Source organism: Maylandia zebra, linkage group LG8, assembly GCF_041146795.1.
Source record: "Maylandia zebra isolate NMK-2024a linkage group LG8, Mzebra_GT3a, whole genome shotgun sequence".
NCBI lineage: Eukaryota > Metazoa > Chordata > Actinopteri > Cichliformes > Cichlidae > Maylandia > Maylandia zebra.
This window is the reverse complement of record NC_135174.1, coordinates 27,861,081-27,884,923: the sequence shown is the minus strand read 5'-3', so window position 1 is coordinate 27,884,923 and position 23,843 is coordinate 27,861,081. Positions and strand designations below refer to the sequence as shown.

Here is a 23,843-nt window from a genome sequence, read left to right as displayed (position 1 = left end):
CAAGATCTCAGCGTTTTCACTGAAGAATGTCCACTCTCAGGACTAGTAGCATTCATAGGCTTTAGTACATGAGTCCTGACTTTTGCTCTCGAGCTGTATGATACACATTATTAGGTATACATACACTCAACAAAAATATAAACGCAACACTTTTGTTTTTGCTCCCATTCCCCATGGGATGGACGTAGAGACCTAAAATTCATTCCAGATACACAATATAACCATCCCTCCCAAACAGTGGTCACAAATCAGTCCAAATGTGTGGTAGTGGGCACATCTGCTTTATTGAGATAATCCATCCCACCTCACAGGTGTGCCACATCAGGATGCTGATCTGACATCATGAGTAGTGCACAGGTGTACCTCAGACTGCCCACAACAAAAGGCCACCCTGGAATGTGCAGTTTTTTGCGCTATTGGGGGTCTGGGGACCCAGAACCGGTCAGTATCTGGTGTGACCACCATTTGCCTCATGCAGTGCAACATATCGTCGCATGGAGTCTATCAGATTGTCAATTGTGGCCTGTGGAATGTTGGTCCACTCCACTTCAATGGCTGTGCGAGGTTGTTGGATATTCGTGGGAACTGGTACACGCTGTCGTATACGCCGGTCAAGCACATCCCGAACATGCTCAATGGGTGACATGTCCGGTGAGTATGCTGGCCATGCAAGAACTGGGACATTCTCAGCTGCCATCTGCCCTGAACAATGGGAACCACCTCTCCAACGTGCCAGACGCCATCGAATGTGAGCATTTGCCCACACAAGTCTGTTACGGCGACGAGCTGGAGTCAGGTCAAGACCCCGATGAGGACGACGGGCATGCAGTTGAGCGTCCCTGAGACGGTTTCTGACAGTTTGTGCAGAAATTGTTTGGTTGTGCAAACCAATTGTTCCAGCAGCTGTCTGGGTGGCTGGTCTCAGACGATCTTGGAGGTGAACCTGCTGGATGTGGAGGTCCTGGGCTGGTGTGGTTACACGAGGTCTGCGGTTGTGAGGCCGGTTGGATGTGCTGCCATATTCTCTGAAACGCCTGTGGAGACGGCTTATGGTTGAGAAATGAACATTCAATGCACGGGCGACAGATCTGGTTGACATTCCTGCTGTCAGCATGCCAATTGCACGCTCCCTCATTGCTTGTGGCATCTGTGGCATTTTGCTGTGAGACAAAACTGCACATTCCAGGGTGGCCTTTTGTTGTGGGCAGTCTGGGGTACACCTGTGCACTACTCATGATGTCAGATCAGCATCCTGATGTGGCACACCTGTGAGGTGGGATGGATTATCTCAATATGGCAGATGTGCCCACTACCACACATTTGGACTGATTTGTGACCACTGTTTGGGAGGGATGGTTATATTGTGTATCTGGAATGAATTTTAGGTCTCTACGTCCATCCCATGGGGAATGGGAGCAGAAACAAAAGTGTTGCATTTATATTTTTGTTCAGTGTATATAAGTTGCAGGGTGCTGCAGTGGTTATCACTGCTACATCACACCAAAAAAGATTCTGGGTTTGAATTCAGTGGCCATCGTGCTCCTTTCTGTGTGGACATTTTGGGTGCAGCACCATATGCTACTAAAGCTACAGTAACTAACTGCCAACTGATTGTGGAGTACACATTCTTTCTGTAGTGAGCATCAGTTGTTGGGATTCAAGATCCTTTATTTGTCACATGCATAGTTATACGAGTACAACACGCAGTGACATGTATCCTGACACGCTCCTCGACTGTGCAAAAAGCGAGAGAACATTATATACATTTAGTGACTCTATACAGGGGGACATTATGTGCAGTAAGTAGCATTATACGCACTGGGCGCGTCACTGACCGGTCTCTAGGCATGCTTCACCAGGGTTTAGCAATAAGTGACTGCCAGCAACAACTCGCTAACTGTTTGGGAAATACCGCTTTGTCTCTTGTGGCCCGTGATTGGCAGTCAATCGCCCACCACTCTCAAGGTCTGTGTGACATGACCTTAGATTAACTGATTGGCTGTAACTGGCTGAAAGTATGATTGAGAGTATGAATGAGTGTCTTTGTGTTAATTCTGTGATAGACTGGTGACCTGTCTAGGGTGTACCCCACCAAATCCCTGCATTGGTTATGCAATTTAAAAAAATAATGGACATTTATGGTGCATATTAATCCTGGCATAAGAAAGATAACGTGTGTATGTTAGTTATGCTGCAATAGGCCTGCTGAGCATTTCCTGTTCACTCACATATTTTTATTCCCCTTTGCATTTAATCATCAGTTATTCTCAATATCTGGCTCTCTCTCTCCCTCCCCTCAGCCCATCCTCTTGAAAGGGAGTTTTTCCTTCCCACTGTCGCAAAACTGTTTCATACAATCACCCGATTGTTGCGGTTTTCCCTGTATTATTGTACAATCTTTATCTTATAATAAAAAATGCTTTACGGTGACTGTTGCTCTGATTTGGTGCTGTGTAAATAAAGCTGATTTGAATGTAAAATTTCAGAAAAATTTCAAATAAAAAAAAAAATACAAATTAAAATGAACATGGTAAACATCTTGTTGGCCACGTACACAAATTGGGAAAATGCACATTAGATTTAGGTAATGTACATCTTCACATGTTTTGCAGCTACTGTTAAGAAATATTTTTTCTTCTCCTTCAGTCTAGACACCAGGACACGATGAAAACGAATCTAACAACGAATATTAAATGGAGTCATTAAAACTGCTCTTTAAGAGTAACACAAGCAGACAAGTTAAATTAAGATACTTTCATCTTGTTTCATGTGGTCAGCTAATAAATATAATTACTGCATTATTAATTTGACATTTCTTAAGGTGATGTAAGTGTTGTCAGAGTGAATTTGATCATAACAGGAAGTGGAATGTCAGGCTATGAAAAGACCTTTTAATCAGGGCCCAATGTGTTTTTAAATGTTTCAAGATACTAAGAAAAACAAAACCTGTTGCAGTCATGCGATGAATATACTGTACTGTAATCTGAGATTGCTTTGTTTCTCTAGGAAATGATAGACAGTCGTCGGAATATTCTTAGCAACGACTACAGCGGCATTCAGACAGGCCTCGCAGGTCCCTGTGAGATGTTGACTCATGAGGTTGGGCTGTTTTCACCACAACCACTTTGCTTAATTCTGTGTTCTGTGTACAAAACACAGCATCACACAGAACAACCAAAACACATCCTGACCTTTGGCATGACGTTTCCACTGCACTCAGAGTTGTGATACTTTATATTCCTGAGGTTTATGTCATTATCTTTGCAAACATTTTTGATAGCATCCTTTTGTGTTCTAAATTTAGCCTAAATGTCTAAGAATCAAAGGATGAACTCTGGGAACAACTTGGGCAATTGGCTTGTTTCCTCTCTTGCTCGGGGCACTTACAACTCCATTACATGCTCACTTACTGCAAATGACACTGTGCCACCCATTTGCGGTTCACTGAAACAGAACCGTGTATACGGGTGGCTAGCTCAACTCTACCCCGGAGCTTTCTGCCACCTCTAATGACCTTCAAAGCCTCCAATCTTTTGGGAATATTTCCAGCTCCCTTTAGACTTGCATTCAGTTGTCATTGAGCCTTGCTGCAGGAGGTTTAGTGCCTGAAGTTTTTAAATGCACAATAAAGGATGTTGGTCATTTTTAAGCAGCCCACTCCTGAAGGTTAATGGTTTATTCACGCTTCAAATACCACATAAACGAAACACGTGTTTGGATTTGTGTTCGCTTCATCAGAGACAGTTCTTCATATTTCAGTATATTTCTACTAATTTTAGTTTCTACCATCCTATTACAGTGTCATTGTTCAGGACTTCTTTTTTTTAATTGTAGACCTGGGTAATTTAATTTAAATGTGTTGTGTGACTTTTAAATTTTGCTACAACTGCACGATCTTTCTCCATAACCAGCATGACCTTTGCAGTCTGCATTCTTGCTTGTTTGAATGTTCAATAGACACATATTTATAAAACAGTCAGTGCTGCTGTGATGAGCCGTGCCACCTCTTACATTCACCTCATCTCTTTACTTTTGAAATTAATTTCCTGCATCGCTTAAAACACATGTGATGTTTAAAGTAACCCTCCAGGCAAAATCAGATTTCGTTGTGAAACACGAGTACAGGCATTACTTATCACCTTGACCACATCTCGTCATGTACTTTGTTTTTTTTAAACAGCCAGGCGTCGTGTTCCTGCTCGTACTACTGAAGCTCAGATTACCAATTGTTCTGCGTACTTCTTGCAGTAGAAGTTATTCATCTAATTATAAGAGCCTCAGGCAACCAATAGGTAACACCAGTGCTTATATAGTATACAGTAGGGAATTAGCTAAATGGGCAAAGACGTTTTACCATTTTTATCTAGTAGAATAAAATTATTTCTTTTATTCTTTGAAGTCTCTAAATCCATATTTAATGTCAGTTCCATCAGGCCTGCAGATCAGTTTGACACTCTGACACTGACATTTCTGATTAGCAAAACAGTAAAAATATAAAGACTTGACAGATCAGTTCTTACCTTTCTGTAAAGTTAAATGCTGATCAGAGTGCAGGACTGTCTGTACCTGGGTTGAGAGGTTCTCCGAGCAGCCACCTGCTGGAATGAACCAGCCCACTCGCCACTGTAAAAAACAAAGATTAACACCTCCCTTTAGCATCTTGTGATGTCACACAGGCAGGTGAGCATTTGTAATTTTGAAGGTGTGTCTATGCAGAGTAAGGAGGGCAGGAGTGCGTACATGTAGATACAACTTGGGCTTCGCACATGTTTCTGTTTTGCATGTCCAGATCAGTTAATACAATGCATACAGCTGAGTGCAAAAGTCTTGAGCCACACCTTATTCCTTTTGTTCCATTCTGTCGAGATGATCCCACACTGCTTTAATAACACTAAAGTGTTTCAGTTATTGGCATATTAAAAGAATAAGTCTCTGATAATCAGATGCTTTCCAGATGATATTGCATGGTGGATCACAAAATCACAGTACTTTTCTGCTCATTGTTCCGTTAGTTTTTGACGACGTCTCCAACACCACTGACTGAAATGCAGCCCATGACAGAGCCTCCACTGTGTTTCACAAATGCTGTTGGACCTCTCTCCTCCATACATGTTGATGATGACTTGAAACAGAAATTAAAAATTTGGATTCATCGCTCCATCAGACCTGTTGAATCAGTTTAGAGAGCATTTCTGACGAGGCTTTAGTGAACATTAGATGGATCAATTTAAGGGTCAGATATTCAGGTCTCTCAGGTTTTTGAAGAACCTGATTTTTTGGTATTGTTCATCTGCTGTAGATGGTACTTTCTACATAACTAAACATTAACATTTTATATCTGTCTAAAGACAATATTTTTTAGTTTCACACACTCACACACACAATTTAGAAAAATTTGTAAAAACAAACAAAAAAATACAGGTAAGATTAGTGCTTGAGTAACCTTGATATGCATCTGCAAGCTGCTTTGCAACCCAAGTGCACTCTGTGTCTGACTTAATCAAAGTCATATCTGTTCTCATCGATGCCTGCTCCGTTCTGGAGGTTTATACTATAGCCGTGCTGTTAGATACATCATAAATAAATGCAACACATCAGTGTTCTTTTGACTATATGTAAATACATTTCTGTTATGCATCCTGAAATGGTTTTGGTTACAAATTTCATCAGACTGATTCAGCAAGCGTGAACGGAGAAAATGCAGAACAGTAAAAACGTAGCCGCTAACCCATAACCGATGTGTTATGGGATTAGCTGTGAATTATAGGACTTGAACAGGAGGCTCAAAAAACAGTGAATAATAACAAGGCCGGAGCGGTCACACTGAGAATGTTACAGGTAAGAGTGTGAAGGAGCACATGCATGAACATCTGCTGGTAACAACACCAGCAGAAACGGTAATAATTCTAAAAATGTTGCAACAGCCAGCAGAATGTTAACTTAAATGTTTCCAAGGACGAGCTTTATTGGAGGCTTGGTTGCCATGTCACTTTCTTCACGTCATCTTTACAATCTCAAAAAGCTCTCAGCCTTTTGATTTCACCGCTCGTCATACATTTATGTCGTTATTATGCTTCAGGTGGAGTCTCTGTCTGAGTGATGGCGTGGGACCTCTACCTGTGAGGTTTGATGTTTCCTCGCAACTTTCCTTAGTTGACGAGGAATCGGTTTATTTGGTGTCAGCCTGTGAATCAGTCCTTCTCTTCGGCCTTTGGCTGTGCACGAAAAAGAAAACAACGTTTAGCTCATCCGCCTGCATTCACAACAACGAGTTAACAACTGGTGAACTCAGTGCTTTCTTGTACCTCTCTTTTTGAAAGGTCTAGTGTAAATTCCCTTATTCCCAGCACTCAACTCAAACATCTAATCTCTTACTTAATAACTGCTCTGCTATTTCAGTCTTCTTCCAGGACCTAAAGCATGACTCAGGTTTCAAACAGGGAATTCTTTTGCCTGCAAGCCTGTGTGTGGTGGTGGAGAAAGCATTCATAAATCTTACTTTGATTGTACATGCAATCCTTTTCATATAGCTACAAACAAATCTGGGACTATGGAAATTAGAGCCTGCTGTTAGGTCAATAACCCCCTTAAGTGTTTATAGTATGAATAGTGGCAAGTATAGATGCCACAAATGGCTGAAAGACTGACTTGTGCCTTTAAGTATACCTGTGTTCGTGTTCTGTGCAGACAGTGGATGCTCATATTAAATGTTTTAAATAGTGAGGTCAGCGCATGGGTACGTAATCCCTATGAGCCAAAAGCTCAGGCTTCGCACTGCTCCAAACAAAAGGTAGACGTAGCCAAAGCGTTCCTACTCACTGGTTCCTGGACTTCATTTTGAAGCTTTGCTGGTGCCATGTTGTTTTCATTTGGAGTCACAAGTGACCATATTTGGACAAGAGCGCTTTGAGGGCCCCGAAAAGCGCTATATAAATGCAATCCATTATTATTAAGAGAGTGGGGTGCCATGTTCTGAACTAACTGCCTGGCTAGATGCATCTATTAGAGTCACACGTCATGCACGGACACAGATACCTGCTCATTAGTCTTAAGAAACAGATTGGAAAAATAGAAGAAGTGGAAACTTTCTGTACTGCACAGCAGCAAACACAATCATGAGGTCCAGTTCTGGGAATTGGTGGAAGTGAGGCCCACCTGAGAGCCATCAGCTACCTTATGTTAGCACACCTGTCACCACACCCCTAACTTTAAGTCACTGTCCAAACAGCTGAGCTCCAACATTCATCCATCACACAGCCGAATAGGTTTTTCTACTCTTGGCTCTGTATGATGTCAGCGAGGGCAGATATTTACCTGCTAATAAGATATATGAGGATTACTTTGAATTGTGAATCATGCAAAGCTGCTCTAGTATTGAAAAATAGGGAGCTGGAAATAAGCTCTAAGTATGAAGTACCCTTCGTGTAGTTAAAAAAAATTAGTTAAAAGATGTTATAGCAGCCTTTAGTCTCAGTGTAGGGGAAACTCACTGATTTTCATATTTTTTTAACCATTCAGAAAAAGATCAAATCTCCTTTATCAGACCTCTCTCACTCTGACGCACAAACGCTTCGTCAGCCGACCCATCTGTGAATACTCCTTCATTTCTGCGTCGACTGAATCAAAACACAATGATGCATGTGAGGAAAGCTTGTTGTTGGCTTCCCCCTGCAGAGACAAGACTTATCAACAGTTTTTTTGTGTGTTTTTCAAACGGCGTGATAAAACAAATCTTTTAAAAATATTTTACCCAGAAAACTGAGTTTTACCCTGTAAAAGAATGATCTTTTCCTTACTGTACCAAAACAACAGTAAAAAGTGAATGAAAGAAAATCTCCACACAAAAAGCCGGTTAGTTTGTGCCACGTCTTCTGCATCCTGTGGAAGAGGAACATGTGCTTGTATAGGTCGTTTATCATGGTAGAAAACATCATTTTGCTGGACTTTGTGGTTCATTTTGGTTGTGAACTTAACCCTCCACTGTTTTGCTGGGACAGCACTATATGTTCACTGGCTTCTGCTGCAGGAAAACACATTAATGCCAGTTATTTGACACCTGAGCAAAATCTGCAGACTCAGAAGGCAAAGTACATGAAATGACTCAGTGCTTTTATTTTTCTAGTTGGGGCACAGTGGGGGGTCCTCACATTAAATTCCTCTGGGTGTCTAAGAGTATGTCTGCCAGTTTTTCTGCTTATGAACCTGACTGCATTTTTTGAAAGTGAACACATTTTAGTGTGTGTGTGTGTGTGTTCCCTTGTGTCTGCGTGCATGCTAATGTTACGTGTGCATGAAGTTGGTGGGTTAACAGGGGTCTCAGCAAAACGCAGACCCATAACAAATCACCTCATTTCCAGGAAAAAGAAATAATTTGTTCCCAATAAAAATGATCCACAAAAATACATGAGAACAGTGTGCACGGGGCTCTGATCAAACGTCCGCTTGCAAAGCCAAGGCACAAAATTAAAGAGGCCAGAAAGATTTCAGGGTGTGAAATGCAGACACTGGCTGCTTTCTGAGCAGAGATGCTTCCAAAGAAGTGCTAGAAAAAAGGAAGAGATTTTCAAATGATAAAAGATCAGCCAAAATCTTTTCTTGTAGCAGCTTTAAACAGACAGACTGCATCAGAGAAAAGGTGAAAAGGGGTAGACATCATTTTCTGAATAATTTAATGTTTATTTTAAGTGAGGCTTCAGTTTTATGCTGATTTATTTATCTTGATCTTGAATTTCCCATTTAGACTAAAACATGTGCTTCTGAAACGTGCCGACTAGCAAAATCTACATTTATTATGTGATATGCATTTAAACTGTGCATCGAGAGGAAAAGCTGTTTGCTTTCTCCTCATTTTTTGGACTTTCTTTTTGCCTTTTATGGGATGTGCCTCTGGGTGTCCACTCAGGAAGTCCTGATGGTAAATCTGGCCGTGGCCCCAATCCCACATTTGTTTCCTCTGTGTGCATGTCTGTGTTTGCGTGTGTGTATCTCTTGAGCATCTGTGCAGCGTGTGTGTGTGTGAAAGATTGCATGCATGTAGTGTGTATACCGGCATTTGTGAGGCTGTGTAGTTGGCATGAAATGATTCAGAGTGTATCTTCTTCTAAAAGGGAGAATAAGCAAACAAACAGTGTTGCAGTAGGAAGCTGTTTAACAGCTGCTGAGGTTTGGTTCACTGCAGTTCAGTGATAATGACTGTTAGAGCAGGAGCCGCCGCGCTGGACATCCTGCTCCGATTTCACCTTGATTACACGTGCTTGTCGTTCATGTTCGCTACATGACTTCAGCGGAGAACGCAATCTCTCTCCTTTTCTCAGGTGGAGAATTTATTCAACTTGTACAGAAGCGCAGACCATAAATAAACATTGGCAAAATCAAGTATTTAACTCTTTAAAGCAATATGAAAACCTGAAAAATCTCAAAAGTTTTTTCAGTAATGGTCCATGCTCAAAGGCTTACGATAAGCCACCACCCACCACCATGGATTTATCACAGAACTGGAAACAAGATTTTTAAAAACTGACTCATCTGGGGGAAAGCTGCTTAGTGATAAAAGCACCAGAGAAAGTTTTCCAAGCCTCCACCACGGGGTACCCGAGCGTGCCGACATTAAAGGTGCAACCGATGATCAGGGGAACCAAACCGAACTGAAGACATTAGCTTTCTGCACCTTAAGGTTGACTACATAGGTGGTCAACACGAGCGGTGAAGGAGAACATCAGAAAAGGTTTTCACATTTTTCCAGAGGAAGCGCATTTACATCTGGAACGGCTGAGGATGGTATTCCCTCCTTTATTGGCAGCTGGGGCTTTGGATAAGCTGGTGGCATTGGCTCAAGTTGGAAAAAAGACTTAAAACTTCCTGCTGACGTTTTAACCAGTAGACATCGAACAGCTTTTTATTTAATTTTCCTAATTATTTATTTTTAAAAATAGTCAAAATCTTCATGAGTCCATGAATTCAAGTTTTTGGTTTTTCTTTTTGTTTTCTCTTGTTGCTCTTTCAGTGACCATTGCTTTGCTATGTGATCTTATAATTGTTTGCAGATTAAGGAATTACTCAGTTTTCCTTGGTAACGGAGCAAAAATGAAATGAACACCAGACAGCTTGAGGAGTTCCTCCACTACAACATTAATTCCCTAAGCTGAATCAATGTAATATTTATAAGGTATATAAACAAGATTTTACTGATGCAGTTCCTCACACGTTACTCATTTAGAAAAAAAATATGCGCGGGGTGTGAAGTTTTTTCGGCTTCTAAAGTCAGGCGTGCAAAGGAAACGTTGGTGAGTCACTGCAGCGTCACTTTAAGCTGCAGTCAGTTTTGCTTGAAGACAAACGCCGATTAAGACACGCTGCTTTGCTTAGCCTTGCTCTGAGGGCAGCTCTGAAGCAGTTGCTGTGTTCGTGTGTGACCGGGCCTTCTTTGGATTACAGAAGATTTTCTTTAGCCCGTATTACTCAACTGTATAGAAAACAGCTGAAATTTCAAAATGTTTCTGCATTTAGATAGTTACACACAGACACATGCTCATATACCGACCAAAGAAAAAGAAAGAAAGAAAAAGCGCTAAATCGTCAGGAGGGAATTTTGGGCTGAGTACACTGGCCGGGGATCCGTGAGGTTCCAGTAATTTCACTGTGTCTCCTGTTTCATTCAGAAGCAACTGTTATGTGCTGCATGTGTGAGTTTCATAAGCATTCTTATGTCATGGCTCATGAGGCTGTGATGTGACGCTAATCTAGCCCAGCACCACCAGGGGAAACAGCTACTTTATACTGGCTCTCAACCACAGCGGACCATTTGGCGAACTTTGTAGGTTTCCATCTTCACTATTGATTCTTCTCTCACTGTTCTCTTTCTCGTCTCTTTCATTTTAATATTTGTCTTAACGATATTAAACAAATGAAGAAATCATTTTGTTGTTATCACAGCCAATTGTGACCCCATTTGGGACTTTGTTACACCCAAATGCAAGCGGGCCTAATCTGTGCTGAAAGCAGGGCCCTGATTTGAACACTTTGTACACCTGTATCAGGGCTGACTTTCAGAGTTATTTCAGTCACAAAAGAAAACTGCCAGCTTTTATCCAAGAAGCTGATGAGCCATAGATTTTCAGTAGCCTCAATCAAAATGTTAATTTGTTCAAAGTTAGCTTCACTTAACCTCCCCAGTGATTAAAAATGCATCACAAATACACAACAAGCGTGAACCAAAGACAGCATGACTGCAGTAATAATGCTGCACACAGTGCAATGGGCCACCTGTACCTGAACATCAATCGTTCCTCAGCATCTTTACCTTCTGACGAGCCACTGTGTGGTGGGTGTTTTTTTCTGTTTTATTAACAGCACAGAACCCAATTTTTAAATCACAGCACGTCACTTTAAAAGCAATCATTATTATTAGCTTTCTTTTATTTCCTGGACTGGGATTTTTAGCCCTGTGACATTTAGCTCTGTTGTGTCGTGCGGTGGTTTATACATTTGCCTTACAAGTAAAAGATCACTGGTTTGGTTCAAGGTGGAAATATAACTCTATAAGGAGGTAAGTGACGGAAGTGATGTTGTAGGTGACGTCAGACGCCGGAGATTTTGGCGGAGAAAAAGCAAATGGTAGCATAGAGTTTAACAAAGGTTTTCCAAGCTTCAGTATTACCAAATATACTAATCAATTGTCATATAACTAACAACATCTGTTTTATCATCTCTAACACCCTGGAGGACAACGGGGAGAGTTTAGACGCTCTCCAAGATTACATCGACCGCTGTTTTCAAGATTTAGTAATGCATAAGGCCCAGAGTGCATCTTCCCCGGCCAAAATCGAGACGCCGTCATCGAAGAGAAGTCGCCAGGCAGACTCCCCCGGTACAACATCGCCTGCCGGCAAAGACATCGCAGAAATCCTGGAGTCAATCGACAAGCGATTGTCCAGTTTCGATGCGAGGCTGTCCCTGGTGGAGATTTTACACCGGGAATTTAAATCTCTGAGAGAATCCCTGGAATTCAGCCAGCGGCAGGTGGAAACGCTTGCCGCTGAAAATGCCACGCTACGGGAGTCGGTTAAATCTCTCACCGATAACGTGACCCAGCTAAACATTGAAAATAAAAAAATAAAAGAGTCCGTTATCGATCTACAAGCCCGTAGCATGAGAGATAATCTTGTGTTTTCTGGTATTCCAGAAACTGCCGGAGAGGACGCAGAGGCAACGGTGAAAAGCTTCATAAAAATCCACCTGAAGCTGCCGGAGGACACCGTAAAGAACATCGACTTCGATAGAGTACATCGCTTGGGGGGCGCGCGGTCGCGGACCGGGAGACCACGGCCTATGGTGGCCAAATTCAGTCAATTCAAACAGAAGGAACAGGTGAAGAGTCGCGGCAGAGAGCTGAAAGGAACGGACTTCAGCGTGAACGACCAGTTCCCCAAAGAGATCCTGGAACGACGCAAGGTCCTGTTCCCAGTTCGACGTAGCTTTATCCAGAAAGGCTCCCGTGCTGTCATCGCTGTGGACCGGCTCTACGTGGACGGACAGCTGTACCGCGACCCCGGCACCACACCGTGGTTATACTGACTGCACTCCAGATAAGAACCCGCTACACTCTTTTCTTATTCATTCACACTTTCTCCTTTAAAATGTGTTTAACCTAGTAATATCAGTAGGATGTCATAGCAGATATAACACCGTCACCCTCCGTCATTGCTTTAATTGGAATGTTTCCGTTTCATTTCCTTTTTTTTGTTGTCGCTCACAGTTCATGTGGTTTCTTTCTTTCTCTTGTCTTTCACTGCTGTGGTCACCTACTTCCCCACTCACCTACAAACAACACCCTCTATTTCTCCATATTTTCACAACACGATCACGCAAACACATCAGCTCAACGGCAGCACATTCACAACAGCCTAACAGCACGCACAGACTTGCAGGACACATAAGCAAGCCACGCTTGTTCATATTAGTGAATATTCACACACATAGTCAGACTTATGGAGTCTCTCACCACACTTCTTTTTCTCTTTCTATTTACAAACAAGGGATGTTTCCATATTCTCTCCACCTGTCTAAACGAAACACCCAGCATACATCATTAAACATACACGCACAATTAAGGGCATGCTGAGGTTTGTCACATGGAATGTAAATGGAGCTGGCACCAGAGGAAAGAGGTTAAAAATATTTAACCAGCTTAAAAAACTACAGGCAGATGTTGTTTTATTACAAGAAACTCACAAACCTGTCACAGGTTTAAATGAACTTAAAACACCTGAGTTTCCTAACGTGTTTGCAGCCGGTTATAATTCTAGACAACGGGGAGTAGCAATTTTAATACATAAAAATGTTAATTTTACAGTACTCGATACAGTTATAGATCCAGAGGGTAGATTTCTAATTATTAAACTATCAATATTGAACAAAAAACTATGTATTGTTAGTATATATGGTCCAAATGTTGATGAACCCTCATTCTTCCACGGTTTTTTTAGTGCACTCTCTGAACACCTTGATTGCACACTCATTCTTGGCGGTGACCTCAACCTTGGACTAAATGAAGACATGGATAGGCTCAACACAACAGGAACTCAGCGTAATTGGCAGTCCACAAATATAATCAAACAGTATATGAACGACTTTGGTCTTTGCGATGCATGGCGCTCTCTTCACCCCACCAGTAAGGAATATACTTTTTTCTCGCATGTTCATCACTCTTACTCTCGTCTGGATTATTTTTTGGTCAGCAGCTCACTGCTGTGTGACATTTCAGACACTGAGATTCATCCTATAGCTGTCAGCGATCATGCTCCTGTATCTTTAACACTAATGCACAAGAATAATACTACGCCAAGTAAAAACTGGAGATTTAATATATCACTACTTAAAGATGAAGACTTTATTAAATACTTTAAAAAGGAATGGACTTCATATTTAGACTTTAATGACACTCCCGGAATATCTGCTTCTGTTCTATGGGAAGCAGGGAAAGCTGTGATGAGAGGTAAAATAATTTCTTTCTCATCACACAAAAAGAAAGAAGAAAACAAAAATATTCAGGAATTAGAAAAAAACATCAAATCACTAGAAGAAGCCTACGCGTCCCACCAAGATCAGGAAACATTGAACAAAATACGCAAAACAAAACTAGAATTAAATGAAACTATTAATAAAAAAACACAATTCCTTATACAAAGACTTCGCTTGCAGAATTTTGAACACAGTAACAAATCAGGTCGATTTCTAGCTAACCAGCTAAAAATAAATAAAGAAAAAACAACTATATGTGCTGCTAAAGATTTATCGGGGAACACAATATATGATCCTGGAAGAATAAACAACATTTTTAGGGATTTCTATGAAACTTTATACTCACCACAAATAAACCCATCTAAAAATGAAATTGATCTGTTTCTTGACAACGTAACTCTTCCAAAATTACTAGACAGTCAAGCAATGGAATTGGATTCGCCACTGACGCCAAGTGAACTCCAGGAAGCCCTGATAAGTATGCCCAATAATAAGGCTCCAGGTCCAGACGGCTTCCCTGCAGAATTCTACAAAGAATTCTGGACAATTTTGGCACCAGTATTCCACAGAATGTTGCAGGAAATCGAGGAAAAGGGCAGACTACCACCAAATATGAATTCTGCCAACATTAGTCTCCTGCTAAAACCAGGCAAAGACCCTTTATTTCCCTCAAGCTATCGTCCAATTTCTCTCTTAAATGTAGACCTTAAAATAATCTGCAAAGCTCTCTCAAAGAGATTAGAGAAAATGACCCCCCTCTTAATTCATCCTGACCAAACTGGTTTCATAAAAGGTCGGCACTCCTCAACAAACACTCGTAGATTACTTAATTTAATAGACTACTCATACGATAAAAACATCGAAGCCATAATATTATCTCTAGATGCAGAAAAAGCATTTGACAGAGTTAATTGGAAATTTTTATTCGCAACTTTACACAAATTTGGTTTTGGAAACTCTTTCATAAACTGGATAAGAATATTATACAATTCCCCAACGGCTCGTATCAGAACAAATGACCAGACATCCTCCAGCTTCTGTCTCCTGAGGGGCACCAGACAGGGATGCCCACTCTCCCCCTCACTTTTTGCAATTTTTATCGAACCTCTAGCAGCAGCATTTAGACAGGCTACAACAATTAAGGGCATAAAATGTAAGAACATAGAACATAAAATCAGTCTCTATGCGGATGATGTGTTGCTTTTTCTGCAAAACACACAAACCAACCTCTCTGAGGTAATTACTTTAATAAACTGGTTTTCAAGAGTTTCAGATTATTCAATTAACTGGCCAAAATCTACAGTTCTCCCCATTAACTGCTCCTTCCATAATTCTTCCTCTGCCCCACTGCAATCCGGAAATATTAAATATTTAGGTATTAATATCTCTCCTAAGCTTTCAGACTTAACTAAACTAAACCACATCCCACTTCTAAAGAAAGTAGAAGGCGATCTGACTAGATGGAAATCTTTACCCATATCACTCATGGGAAGGGTCGCCACTATAAAAATGATGATCTTGCCAAAAATAAATTACTTATTTTTGATGATCCCTAACAAACCATCACAAGATTGGTTCAGATCTCTGGATTCATATATTTCCAAATTCCTTTGGAAAGATAAACCCCCGCGTATTAGCTTAAAAACGCTACAAAGAACCAAGGATAGAGGAGGATTAGATCTGCCTAATTTTCACCAATACTTCTTAGCCAACAGGCTTCAGTTCATCTCAGAATGGTTAAAACATACCTTCTTAGTTGAGCCCTGGCTAGATGTTGAACAGGCACTATGCAAGGATCTAGAGATTTCAGACCTACCATTTATTAGCTCAAACATCAAAAGACATGAATGCTTTAAAAGTATCAACATCAGCTTTTCTCTAACAGCATGGTGGGAGTTTCTAAAAATAACGGAGTCTTCATTAATCCCATGCAAACGTACACCTATCTGGAATAACCCTGACATATTACAAAACAATAATATGATTAATTTCCCAGAATGGAGTTGTAAAGGAATTAAATACTTAGAACATATATTAGAGGGAACAGAATTTATTCCATTTGACAGACTAGTTGAACAATATGGGATCAACAAGACAAGGTTTTTAGAATATCAACAAATTAAATCCATAGTAAAAAAGAAATTTAACCTCAGTCAAGTTGAACTACAAACACCACTAAGTGCGGCACATTTTCTTACTCTTAAATCCCCCAAATTATTATCTAAAATATACAGAACACTTTCTAAATTAGATGAATCAATATCCCTTCCTACTGCAAAGTGGGAAGCAGATTTATCAGTCAACCTAGACCAAAACTTCTGGTCTCAGATTTGCTTAAAAACTTTTAAATTAATTAAAAATCCCAGTCTGCAATTAATACAATACAAAATACTTCATAGAGTGCACTATACAGGTCATCGGATGTTCAAGATGGGCTTTACATCTTCCAACAACTGCTCACACTGTCAAGGCAATACACCAGACAATTACATCCACGCTCTTTGGTTCTGTCCACCAGTGCAAAAGTTTTGGCGCGAGATATGTGAAGACTTATCAAAATGTCTGAAACGTAACATTCCAACCTCCCCCTTAGTGTGTTTGTTGGGCAGCTTAGATAATGTCACTTCAGAAAAGAATATAGCCCATATGATCTTCACTGCCCTATGCATAGCCAAGAAAACAGTCCTCATGAACTGGAAAAATAAAAATAATCTTAATTCTAACCAATATAGAAATTATCTATTAGATTACATTAGTCTTGACACAGCCTCTGCCACCACATCAGATCAATTGCTCTGGGCCCCTTTTATCAGCTCCATCACCTAGTGGGGGTGGGGGGTCATAGTTTGGTCCCGCCTTCACTGTTGTGATTGGTGAGGGGGTAGGGACAGGCTTAGGGCGTCGGGGGGTTCCCCGGAGGCATCTTCCTTGGGGGGCTCAACCCGGGGTAGCGGTCACGTCCGGTTGAGGGCTCTGTTGGCTCTCAGGTGACTGTTTCCTCGCGGCTGCGTGCAGCGGGGCTAGGGGAGGGTCTGTGCTGACGGACGCGGGTTACTGACCTGGCAACCTGGCTGCCCCTGGGTGGGTCCGGGATGGGCGTGAGGTTCTGGGGGCGCTCCGTCTCTGGGCTGGGGCCCGGGCCGGGCCTCGGGGGCTCGGGTCCTGGTTGGTGTGTTGCCGGGGTTGTGGGCGGGTGGGTGCATGGGGGCCCGGCCCTGGAGCAGGGTGCCGCCAGTGCATCGAGCCGCCTGGGGGGCTCTTCAACTGGTGGGGGGGATGGTCACACCTTGCAGGAGCTTTCTTCTCTCAGGAACTCTCTGCAGGAGGGGGAGATACAGGAGAGGTGGAGGAAGATCTCAGCCTGGGCGTTTACCGTCTTATGTAGTCTGGAAGATGTGTGGTTGGTGGGGTGGGTGCAGTTTTCTCTGTGGTGGGGTTGGGTGGACTGTCCAGGGCTCTGTGGAGCCGGGGGGCGCTACTGCACTGGGCCCCGGTCTGATGGGCCTGGGCCCCCCTTCCCTGGCGGGTCGCGGAGGGTGGGAGTGCCTACTGGGGTCAGCGGGGGAGCTGGCCCCAGGGAGGGGTCACTTGCCCCTCCCTTCCTTCCCTCCCCATCTCCAGCTGCCTCCCTCTTCCCGCTCCTCCACAACCACCCACACATGCAGGGCCTTGGAGTGGGGGTATGTCACCAGGGTGCAGAGGAGGCTACCCCCCCCCCCCCCCCCCCCCCCCCCCCGTCCCCTTCTGGCTGCCTCTGCCTCAATTTTATCCCACAACTTAGACATTCACATTATTCACACTCTCATTACACATACATATAGGATCTTGGGGGTGGGCACAATCACGGAGTCCAAATCACCATCAGGGTGTATACCTCACCCCTGACGTCGTTGCCCACCTCTCAATTTTAAATACACTTAGTCATTGAGGGTTAGCAGGAGGGACTATGCGCTTACCTGCTGCTCCTTGGCAGGTAGCTCCATGCCCTCCTGGGTTTTAATTGCACCTTAGAACACATATGCATCAACACTACAATGAGCGGGTGGAGGGAGGTTTGGAGTCTTCTCCCACCCCCATTCTCTGCGGCCTGCTGGAGCGGGAGGGCTAGTAGGAGGAGTTGGCCGTCCGACTGCGGTCTGGGGTGTGGGGCCTCCCTGCTGCTGCGGAGTCGGGGTGGTCTGCCTCTCCCCACCGCAGGGAAAAGGGTAACACCACCTGGGTCTGGGTGCAATTCCCCCCTCCAGGGGCAAGGGTACCTAGACCCGGTTTGTAGAGTACGCTTGGGGAGTGTGATTGTGTGTACAGCGTCTCTTTATGTCTGTCTCCACGTTGGTTGAGTGTGGAGTGAGTGCATATGAGAGCATGAGGGTGGGAATGGATGTTTGTGTCTGTGTGTGCCTGTATGTCTGTGTCTATATGTCAGGTTGGGTATCAGACGCCACCTCTCTGGGGACACCTCAGGCCCTCCAAGGTTTGGAGGCCTATCTCCACCCACCACCACTTCCCCTGCCGGTGGCGGACTCCCTCAGGTGTCGGTGTGTTGGTGGTTCTTTGTGTCTGGGGGTGGGCGTCCGGGTACACGCCGGCTCACTCCTTGGCGGCCGCTTGTCGGGGCCTGGGGCCTGGGGCTCGCTCGGGCCCCTTTGGAGGTGGGGTGCCCCCGGCCTCTCGGCCTAGGGCTCGGTCACTCAGGCGCAGCTGGGGGCCGGCGGAGCTCACAGGCGCGTCACTGCAACTCCCCCTGACTTCTGCTCCGCGGCTGCTGGGCGAGCCCTCATCTGGGACTCTCCTCAGCTCTTACTGGGACAGTGGCGCGGCTGCCCCTCTGTTGGTCTTCCATGGTCTCTTGTGTTCTGGGGGCCTCTGGATGTCTGGAGTTTTGATCTCCTCCATACCCGCTTCACACCCTGGAGGACGGGGCTGTGGCCCCCCCACACTCCCTAGCAGATCATTACATGGAGAAACCTTTGGAATGCAAGCATGCTGATCCACACAGGTATGCACACATGGGTATTCACAGACGCGGACTAAAGCTTTCTTGGCTGCTGCCTCAAAGCACACTGTGCGCTGTCTATCTTGCGTGCTGCACAATATCGTTTATTACTTAGTAAATACTGATATCTATGACTAGCTAGTTTATTGTGATGGTGCTTTGTTTTCTCTATTATTATGTTGCTCTTTGTTGTTTGCTGTCTCCTCTGTTTGTTTTTGTTTGTTTGTTTGTTTGTTTTTTTTCTCCATACAGGTGACCCAGGAGTTTTTTTTGTTTTTTGTTTTTTTTTGTCTCTCTTCCCCCCCCTTCTCACCGTCTCTTCTCCCCTTTGGTTTTCTTTCTTTCTCTCCCCCTCTCTCTCTCATTCATTCCCCCTGTCCTATTTATTAAAAAAAAAAAAAAAAAAAAAAAAAATGACAAAGGATGAACTGAAGCTCTGCCATCACGTAATGTCGCATACTGCTGTTTCTGATGTCATTTAGGAAAAAAAAAAAAAAAAAAAAAAAAAGGAAATATAACTCCCTTTGGGGAAGTGTCAGAAAGGGAGTCTGGTGTGAAACATCTGCCTTATCAGTCAATGGTTGCTTGCTGCCCATCTAATGTATAAATACAAATTGTTTGTAATATGTTGGCAATCTGATGTAGTCTTAGCACAACACATCAGCGATGCGTCTCTTTGCAATAGAGACGTGACTCTTGACTCAACTTAACTCATCTGGTTGTATTCCTGAATAAAAGTAATATTGCCAAAAGCCTATGTCGCTTTGCAGTTGGATTTCCAACCTGAAGCAACTATGTCACAATTTGTGGAGGAATTTTTTTAATTTCTTTTTCAAATCTCTAAATTTTTCCTTCTGGACTTCTAGGCGTGAACTTCTGTTTGCGTATGTACATGACAACAGACAAGTTATTTGTCACAGTTAATTGCAGTGTTATCACAAATTGCATGTAATCGCCAACTTGACCCCATTCACTCACAGACTGATAACAGACCGATTCCATTTCATTGCATTTCAATTTGATGCATCAAAGTCACTTTGAAGACAAGAGGTGATAGCCTCTAGTTAACCATTAGTTTACTTACTACTATTAAAAGGTTCGTTTAGCACTCATATACCTGTATACTATATTAAACTGTCTGCTGACCCTGTCTCTTTCATTAACTCTTTAAAATCCAACAATTCTGTTTAAATCTTAAAAGCTTCAGTAAGCTTCAGGTATCAACTGACAACTTAAGACTTACTGACTGTGCCATTTGCCCTCCAGCTTTGTGGACATGAAGCACTTCCTGTATAAAGGCTAATTTACACCATTGAGCTATGATCTCAAACACTAACATAGATGGGGCTCTGTCTGTGTAGCTGGATTCAAGAATTACGTGCTTAAAGTTACATTTTAAAAACATGTCTTGTGCCAGTACAGATTGTGGCATCATCAGGTTGATTGGCTGGTTGCGGTCAATAGACTTACATTAGTTTATGTTAGTGGACTAATGACATAACCAATAACTCAGGGAGAACAAGGTGACTTAAACTAAAAATAAGTTTAAGGGGGGCCTTTTATTATTCTGGCTGTAACAATGAGGTTTATGTTAAAACCGAGGATATACTGTCCACTTTTTTAGGGGGCAGACTTTGTCGTACGTTACAAAAAGAAATGTGTTTCAGAAATTTTGTTCTGTTGACATTTAAATGAGAAAAAATTTCAAATTTCTTTGGCAAAACTGTTGTGTTGCTTTTGATGTTAGGGGAGAAACCCAACCTCCTAGAGCTAACGTGGACAAACATACAAGTTCAACACATACAGGAAGAGCCATCTAGCTAGTGCCAAGAACTGTTTGCCTGCATGCAGCCAAAGCAAAGGCAGTCGTGACTGGTCAACATTTCTTTGACCACAAATGGAAACCAGAAAGCTTCCAGTAACAAAATCAGATCCCCTTTCCTAAAGACTTTGCATGTCCATGTGCTGATGTGAGTTTATAGAGTTTGAAAACCAAAATCAGCATTTTTAAATCAACTTTTTTGTTAACCTGTGTAGATATAATGCTACCTTACATATTTTTTCCCACAAAGCGGAGACTGCTTTTCACTGAGCCTATTCTAGAAATGTTTCTGCGCTTAATATTGCATAACAACTGGCGCTGGTGCAAATAACCTGGCAACTGCACACCACAAAAGTGCTGGGCCCAAAGTTGGAACCACTGTCATCTGTGGTTTTGGGAGGTGCTATCCCATGAAATTCACCAAAGATTCATGGATACTGTCTGCAGATTCAGTCCATCGTGTTTTCTTCCCATATCTGTGGTCCTAATTTTATCTACGTAACATTAAACAGTGTTTGGTTCTTGAACCTGTGGAAATAAACCTGTATGCAGAAGAGATAAAGATCTATCAACAGCATCTTTGTAAATCTGAAATAATCGATGCTCAAAATGAGATACCGACACGACTGCATGAAGCAAATTAAGTAAATGCCACTTTTCAACTTTTACAACTTTCAGTTGAACGCAATCCCTTTAGGATCACCACTTTTTCACATGTATCACCACAAATTATTACTTTCCTGCACCAAAAACTAAATGGAAGAGTGGAACAGCATGGTTTATGGTGCCCACTGGATCCACAGCAATCCAGGCTTAAACACTGTGATCCCCATTTCTGTCCATTTCATCACAGAATATGTAGACGTTAATCAAACAGGCTCAATTCACACGATGTTAAAAGATTACAATCTCTATAAGCCTATGGGGGTTTAAATCACAGATTAAATACTTTATAAAACTTTGTTTTATGGTGCCATGTTTAGAGTTTGGATCTATAAAATTAAGGTGTCTGAAACAGACAAAAAACACTTGCCTTAATCTATTTGTTTACTGGCCATTATACAAGCTGTGTAAACAGCCTCTTAGGTACCTCAATAAAAGCATGTCTGTGTTCACCCAGCTAGTATGCTAATGCCTGAAGGGGCCTTGTTTGGAGCTACCACTGTACCTTCCTGTCTTCATTGCTAACTTGGTTTTGTTTCTTTTGTAACATATCCGTTCCCTTTCTTGCACAACTATGTCATTACTTTTCAAGTTCAAGAAATCTGATCGTTGATTTAACATCCAGTCTTTAACTTGCCAAACTCTCTTTTTTCTGTAACGGACAAAATGATTCAACCTCTCAGAATCTCTTGGAAATATCTTTGTTGAAACAATCTCATTCCAACTGCACTAAAAATATCATCGACTTCAAGAGTTGTCTTGCGGTCTTGGGCTCACAACTTGGGTCTGAATATCAGGTCCAAAGTTTCCAATCAGATTGACAGCATTCTGCGGGGCGATTGTTCAGATCTTAGCATGAGGTCGAAATTCAATGATATGACTACAGCTTGCTTATTTAGCCTAATTCAACCACAATCTCCATCAAGAAAGTCTTGGCTCTGATTTTCTTCAACCTCTGTTCTGCGGTAAAAATAGCCTTTAACACAGGCGAAGAGTTCAGAGTCAGGAAAACAACCTTGTTTAGAACATTTAATGAGAATTGAAGCTCACTGACAAACTTATGCTCACAAATCAACACAGACCACAAATGCACATCCTTATTGCTTTGTGCTAAAGTCACTTACTTTTTTGATGCACTCAAGTCCAGAAGAAGAGCGACCACTGAGGCTTATATGAGGCGTTCCGATCTTGGTTTTCCCCCCAGATGTTTTTCCTCATATTTTACTATTTAACTAGCTCTAAAAAAAAAAAAAAGACATTGCAGCAGAAATGCTCCTCACAAAGGTTGTGTTGGTGTCTGTGCTCTAGACTCTCATTGTACATTAAACCCCTTCCTGGAATGTCTTACCTGATGGCACGTGGAGGACAAAGTCCCATCTGAGTGTTTTGCAATCTGTAAGCTGGAGCAAGTTTGCGAGAGGTACTCGGGGCTGAAAACCTTCCCAAAATTTGAAAATAAACTTCAGAAAATATTTGTTTTACTACAGTGATTTAGTAGAAGTATTTGTCTCCAATGGTTCACTTGGTTCTGAGAGAGCAATATGAGAAATTGTTCGTGCTAAGTGGAATGTGTAAGAGGATGCTACTCATCCACTCGGCCTTGTTAAAACAGTTGCATAATCACCAACTGAGGTAAATATGCTCATCTCACAGTGCTTCTGAAGCTACTGTTGAAGCTTTACTTGGGTGATTAAAGGAAGCTTCTCAGTCAATTGCCAGTAGTACATCAATGATACTGGTGTAGAGACTATTTTAACTGGTTTTGAATCAGCCCAATAGCATTCCTCTTATGATTTATGAGGTGGCACTCTCTGTGTTGTTGTTTTTTTCAAGTCAACTAATTTACTATGAAAAAGATAAGAAGTGCAACTGGTTGTCTGCTAGTCAGAAGTTTAGAGGTTCAATCCAGGTTTACACCAGTTTGCATGTTCATGTGGGCAAACTACAGAACCCCTTGTTTCCAATGTATTTGTCAGAGTGTGAGTACGTATGTGCAAATGTTAGACAAGGTATAGAAGAGCACGCTTGCATGGATGTGATTGTATTGAAAAGTGCTATACAAGTACCGGTCCATCTAGTTTCATGCTACTACATCATCCCTAATACTGTGCAGATGACATTATGAACTTTTTCTCTTATGCTGTCACTGTCCGTAGACATCGATCGTCGGTCCTTTAGTTAAAACTGTTCAGACTGCTTCCATCAGGAAGGAGGTTCTGCAGCATCCGGTCCCGTACCAGCAGACTGAGAGACAGCTTTTTCCATCAGGCCATCAGACTGCTGAACACGTCATAGACACCTCAGCTTCACTACTGGAACTTCAACATTATGCACTCCACACTGTAT

General features: G+C 42.3%; 1 protein-coding gene across 1 annotated transcript in view; it reads right to left on the bottom strand.

The window, feature by feature from the left end:
- Positions 1–22,786, bottom strand: part of kcnj16a (potassium inwardly rectifying channel subfamily J member 16a) — a 28,827-nt gene extending 6,041 nt beyond the window's left edge. Inside the window, exons 1-2 of the mRNA XM_004565955.3 lie at positions 22,622–22,786; positions 4,521–4,623 (exon numbers count right to left, since the gene is read on the bottom strand). The gene's annotated coding sequence lies outside the window, so the exon portion shown is untranslated. The remainder of the gene's footprint in view (positions 1–4,520; positions 4,624–22,621) is intronic.
- Positions 22,787–23,843: the final 1,057 nt, after the last annotated feature.